The following is a 6,950-nucleotide window of genomic DNA, read 5'->3' on the forward strand; positions in this document are numbered from 1 at the left end:
AACTGCTTTCTGGGAGGGACTTTCCTCGCGGTCCAGTGGTTAAGACTCCGTGCTTCCACCGCAGGGTTCGATCCCTGGTCGGGGAGCTAGGATCCCACATGCTGCGTGGCACGACCCCAAAAAAACAAAATGTTTTTTTAAAAACTGCTTTTAGTTTTGGAGAATATAGATACTATGAATATTCTTATATATGAATCTTTGCCTGCATCTTTGATTATTTCCTTTGCACAAGTTCCTAGAAGTGCAGTTACTCTCAAACAATATGGACATTTTAGACTCTCAGTAAATATTCTCAAAATACTGTCTAAAAACCATTTATTTACAAGAGCATGACATTACTTATTTCTCTACATCTGTGATAGCTTTGGATATTATCATTAAAAAATAAGTTTGGTAATTTAATAGGCTAAAACGACCTCATTTTAATTTCTATAATACTTCAATCATTATTAACAAACTGGGGAACTCTTACATATATTTTCTAACCAAATATATTCCCTCTTTTGTAAATTTCCAGTTCTTGTACTTGTCCATTTACCTAATGATATCCTAGTGCTTTCTTATCAGTATGTGGGAATATGTACATAGAAGCCCCCAGACCCACCCCAACTGCCAATGAATGAATAAACAGGCAGTTTAGAAACAAGGTTGATGGATTCTATCCCCCTCTGCAGGGTGGCACGTAGGGCTCGAAGCCTTTGATCTCTGTATCTCTAGCAGCAAGCCCAATAAATGTTAAATGAATGAATTTATTATAAGTAATAACAACGAATAGCCTTTTGATGCCACGTTTGTGGCAATTATTTTTCAGTTTACTTGCCTTCAATATTTTTACACACATAGACATAGAACCTTTTTGATCTTCTCCTGCGTGGCTTCCCGCACTGCTTCTAAACCACAGAGGTCTTCCCCATCCAAGGGCGTGTGAAATGTTCAATTCTATTTTCTGCTCATCTTCCCACTGTCTGCTGTTTTACATTTACTTTTATTTCTCATGTTCTTAATGGAAGTCAAGCCACTGGACCGGACCCTCCAGAGGCTCTTTTGAACCAGATGCAGAGGTAAAGAGTCCCCTTCACAGGGGAGGGCACCTGAGGAGGTGGCTTGCTGCGCTGCATGTTTTCCTGCGTCTGCTGCCAGTTGGCCTTCGAGGGAGAGTAATTTTTAACAGCAGGCTGAGCTCCCTCTGCCAGGAAGGAAGTTATAAACTCCAGTCCTCTCCGCTCAGTATGGGGCTTCGTACTAAATCAGTTCATTTTCTTCCCTCCATCTGAGAAGCAGGCTAAGCAGGGGCTTTATTTACAAAGGTTAAACATTCCTTTAATTGGATTGCTGGCATTTAAGCCCGGAGCCCTCTCCCCTGCCTCTTGGTCCCTCTCCTTCATACCTGGACTAGTGCCAGAGAGAAATACCAAAGGAAGACTTCCTTTAATGAAGAAGATATGAGAGGGGTCCTTTTGGAGATTTATGTTACAGCTTGGGACCACCACAAACTAATGAATTGTATCACGAAAGGTCCCCAGCCACTTGATCGTTGAGCAAAGGAAATTCGAGAACTCTCTAGACTGGGGAGAAACAGGGTTTGGAACACACATGGCCATGTGCTCCACAAAGCACGTTTCATATCTGAGAACAAGGTTATTTCCAAATGCACGTTCCTCGCCTGACCATCTGAAGGCAGTCCTAAGGTCATATGTTGACATAGAGAACCCTGACGAGAAACAGAGAACCAATCTCCAATCCACGCTTGTCTAGCTTGTAACAACATGCATGTCACAACCTCCTCAGGCCTCAGATTCCTCACTCACAAGTGATTCCTAAGTTCCCTCCCATCTCTGACAGTCTCTGTCCCTCCATCTTTCTATCTCAATAATGCTGCTAGTGTACACAGAGGACCAATGATGATACGGGCAAAGGATAAATCCAGATACATTTACAAGCTTTCCTCTATAAGAACACGATGTCAATTCAAAAGGTCAAAAGCCTAAATGCCTTGGATCCATGTGACATCTAAGAAGAAAAACTCTCACAAATTGGATTCAGCCATTAAGTCCTGAAGATGAAAAAAGAGGAACCAAGCATGAAGAAATTTCCCTCAAAGGAAAATTAAAACAAAAACAACAACCACAGAAGGAATACATGCTCATTAAGCATTGGTTTGGGTCAAATGTGTACATATGCATAATACTGTCCGCATTCTACAGATGTAGAAACTCATGCTGAGAGAAACCACAGTCCCCTGACACTTCCCCATCGGCTGTGGGCTTCATGAGGGTTGGATCTCTTTTGCTGTTGTTGCTGTTTTAGTTTTTGCATTTGTTTGTTTGTTTCTGGTATATTCTCAAGACTTAGCACATTGTAGGCACTCAATAAATATTTCTTGAATAAATTAATTTAAATTAGCAAAAGAGATCCCTTCCTCCAGGTAACAGCTAAGCATGGCCTCAATTTCACCTCCCACTCACTCCCTCAGCCAGACGCCCTTAAGGAGGATACAGCCTACACACCTGTATATGGTTGTGTTGCCATAGGCCTGGATGCAGGTGATGGGCACCCCTCTGTTATCCCCTCTTAAAGACCAATTCTGATGTCCTGGACCATTCAGATCATTAATGACCCTCATCTTCAAGCTTATGGATAATATTAGCATGTAGCTAATACCTAGATACTACTTGGCATTACAATTTATAGAAAATAAAAGGAGAATAATAAACGTTTCAGTTGGTCTCTGTCTCTTGCTACCCTAGAATTTACCATTTCTATTTTTTTAACTTTTTATTTTATATTGGAGTATAGCCAATTAACAACGTTATAATAGTTTCGGGTGCACAGCAAAGTGACTCAGCCATACACATACCTGTATCCAGTCTCCACCAAACTCCCCTCCCATCCAGGCTGCCACATAACATTGAGCAGAGTTCCCTGTGCTATACAGTAGGTCCTTGTTGGTTATCCATTTTAAATATAGCAGTGTGGCCACCTAAGTGTCCATCAGCAGATGAATGCATAAAGAAGATGTGGCACATATATACAATGGAATATTACTCAGCCATAAAAAGGAACAAAACTGAGTTATTTGTAGTGAGGTGGATGGACCTAGAGACTGTCATACAGAGTGAAGTAAGTCAGAAAGAGAAAAACAAATACCGTATGCTAACACATATATATGGAATCTAAAAAAAAATGGTTCTGATGAACCTAGGGGCAGGACAGGAATAAAGACACAGACATAGAGAATGGACTTGAGGACACGGGGAGGGGGAAGGTAAGCTGGGACAAAGCGAGAGAGTGGCATGGACATATATACACTGCCAAACGTAAAATAGATAGCTAGTGGGAAGCAGCTGCATAGCACAGGGAGATCAGCTCGGTGCTTTGTGACCACCTAGAGGGGTGGGATAGAGAGGGTGGGAGGGAGGGAGATGCAAGAGGGAAGAGATATGAGGACATATGTATATGTATAACTGATTCACTTTGTTATAAAGCAGAAACTGACACACCATTGTAAAGCAATTATACTCCAATAAAGATGTTAAAAAAAGACAAAAAATAAAAATAAATAAATAAAGCGGTGTGTACATGTCAATCCCAAACTCCCTAACTATCCCTTCCCCCCACCCTTCCCCCCTGGTAACATAAATTAATTTCTATTTTCAAAAAAAGTTTTAGCCCAGAATTCAGTTCAAAGAGGAGAGACAGCTCATCATTTGGTAGATGCTAATATTTACAACAGATATCTCAACCCACAAAAATAAAGTGTTTTGTCCTTTTTATGGGGCAAAAATCTGTCTTTAATTTGATCTAAACCACAGCAAAGCTTACAAAGTCCTACCTCTAGGCATAAAAGGAGTAAGGTGGGCTATTTTAATAGCTGCTGAAAGAACACATAATTCAAAGCTTTTCCTGCCTTTGATTACAGTGATCTAAAGGAAAGATGATATTAGTAGAATTATAATCAACAAATCATTTGCAGAAGATAAACGGGCTGGTTGGAAATGAACCAAGTGCCTATATATTATGTGGCAAAGCTAACCACATATTAACCAAACTGAAGATCTATGTAACTACTCTATCATTTGTCTGTTTCCTACTTTTGAGCTTTCCTTCCTAAAGAGCATGGTTGAACAATCCATTTTTGGTGAATTTTTGGTGTAGCTGATCTGGTACTTTCAACTATTGCCTCATCCTTGAAATTTACATCAGTTTTTCTCCAATTGTTATTGATCTTATTATTATCAGTAAAGTAATTAACTGCCTTTGGTAAGGGGCTTTTAAATTTCCTCCTTTGCCCAATGTTTTAGGGTTTCATCTTGTGACTCCATTGTTTTGGGGTGGGACAGCTGGCTGGATTGAAGGGCTTTGACTCATCACTACACCTGAATGGTGAGGACAACTTTGGTTACAAAAAGAAGCGTTTAGCACCTGTAGTCTATGATGTTCAATGTGTCCAGGAAGGAAAATTCTTCAAAAGCATTGAGAAATGAGTTTGAACCAAAATGATGAAATGAGCTGAGAAGTAGAAAAATCTCCTTTCAAAATGGAAATCCTAAAAGTAAGAAATAAATCAAGACAGAATGGTTGAAGATGTTGTGGTGGGGAAAGTAGACTGTGAATCAGGAACTTGATTCATACTTGATTCATACTTCTGTCCCACTACCTCATGTAACCCTTTAAGTGGTCATCTTCAGATCTCCCCAGGTGAGTGGTCCTACACTCACATGACGGGAAAAGTGAATGAAAAGAATCCACATGTTGGGACTTCCCTGGAGGTCCAGTGGTTAAGACTTCACCTTCCAATGCAGGGGGTGTGGGTTCGATCCTTGGTCAGGGAGCTAAGATCCCACATGCCTCGTGGCCAAAAAACCAAAACATAAAATAGAAGGAATATTGTAACAAATTCAATAAAGACTTTGAAAATGGTTCACATCAAAAAAAAACTTAAAAAAAAAAAACCAGAATCCACACGTTGGCAAGTATCTTGCCTCGATGGGCCAGAATTTCTTCATCAATAAAATGGGTAAGAAAGACAGCCCTTCACTGCTTATCCTTTGATAAAATTTCAGTGAATCAAATACTTCTCTCTCTCAGTCTTGAACAGACTCAATTCTTATTTATAATACTTATTCATCTCAAACATATAATCAATGCATGCTCATTTTAGGAAAAAAAAAGGAAAATCAAAGAAGAAAAGTGAGCAAAAATTTTAAATTACCCATTATCCCATTACCCCATATTAACTACTGTAATTATTTTGTATAGTTTTGTTTCAGGTACTTAAAATTTTTTATTGGTTCCTTCTGTAAATATTGTTTTGATATCTTTTTATTCCTAATTAATACATTCTGAATATCTTCATTGTCTATAAATGTTTCCTAAATTATTATTTAATGACTTTATATTGTCTAGTCATATAACTATAACTTATTTAACCAGTTCTGTATTATTGAATATTCATTTGTTTTCATTTTGGGGGTAATATAAGTAACACTGAAACGTATATTCCTATAATAAAGGCTTTGCATATAGCTTTAATTATTTCCTTAAAACAAAAATCTATAAATGGATTTCTGGATCAGCAACTATACATATTTTTAAGGCTCTTAAATATCCCATGAAAATATCATCCCAAAAGGTTCTACTCCCACATTTGTGTTGAAATGCCCCGTCACATCTAGCCTTATCATCACAGGGTATTACCATATACATATATATTTAAATCTTTGCCAAATCACTGAAAGAAAAAGAGTATCTCACTACTTTGCATTCCTTTTATTACAAGTTGAGCATTTTTTCGTATGTTTATTTGAGAGCTGTGTTTTGTTAAGAGTAATTTCATTGCATTTATCCTCTATTTTGCATTTTTCTTCTTCTTAATAAACAGTTCCATTCCCCAAGCTGCTATCAAACACCCTTTTTTTTCTTTGTAAGAAATGTTTTATTTTCATATCCTTAATCAAAGAAGAAGAACCAGAAACAAGGCATAAATCAGTTTGGTCCTCACAGGCAAACTGCACTGATATAATGTATGTTTTAGCTCCATGGGAGTCGGGTGGTGAATGGCTGGTATAGCTCATGGGAAAGAAAGTTGGCCCAGGCATCCTTCTCAGGCAATCCTGCTTCCACATCTTCTCCCAGAACTGCTCTTCCACAAGTTCACAGTGACATCTTAGTTGCCAAATTCCAGATCTCCCTGCCTACCTTCTGAGACCCTCAGCAGGAATTTCTCTCCATCGTTTTTGAGCACACTTCCTTCTCTGGGATGCTCTGAGCTGATCACGCCTGATTTTCCTGCCATTGCCTCACTGACTCCTTCTCAGTCTCCTCCACCAGCTTCTCTGTCCATTCATTCACACTTCTCTCCTCCCTGGCTTGGCAGCTGTATTCGTTTCCTGGGTCTGCTGTACCGAAGTACCACAAGTCAGGTGGCTTCAAGCAACAGAACTGTATTGTCTCAAGGTTTTGGAGGCTGGAAGTTCAAAATTAAGGGATTGGTAGGGCCATACTCCCTCGGATGGCTCTAGGGGAGAATCCTGCCTTGCCTCTTCCGGCGGCTGCTGTTCGCCAACATTCCTTCGCACACCTTAGCTTGTGGCTACATCACTCCAGTCACATGGCTGTCTTCGCTCTTGCGTCTTTTACATCATCTTCTCTCTGTGTGTCTATCTCTGTGTCCAAATCTCCCCTTTTTCTAAGGACACCATTCATATTGGATTAGAGATGAAGAAGTGCTCCTATACATTAACTATTCCTAAAACTCTCAGAAAGAGAGAAACTAACCCAAATGTTTTTCAAGTCTACATAATTTGGGTAAATCTTTGGTAAATAAGAGTAGCTATAATATTAATATAAATAAATATTTATAATATATAACTGTATAATATATTTAGACTATATTAATAAACATAAATAATTAACAAAACAGCACCGTCTTCTGAGTGACCGGGTGTTTT

Source organism: Monodon monoceros, unplaced genomic scaffold (assembly GCF_005190385.1).
Source record: "Monodon monoceros isolate NGI ecotype Baffin Bay Population unplaced genomic scaffold, NGI_Narwhal_1 Super_Scaffold_13, whole genome shotgun sequence".
NCBI classification, from domain to species: Eukaryota; Metazoa; Chordata; class Mammalia; order Artiodactyla; family Monodontidae; genus Monodon; species Monodon monoceros.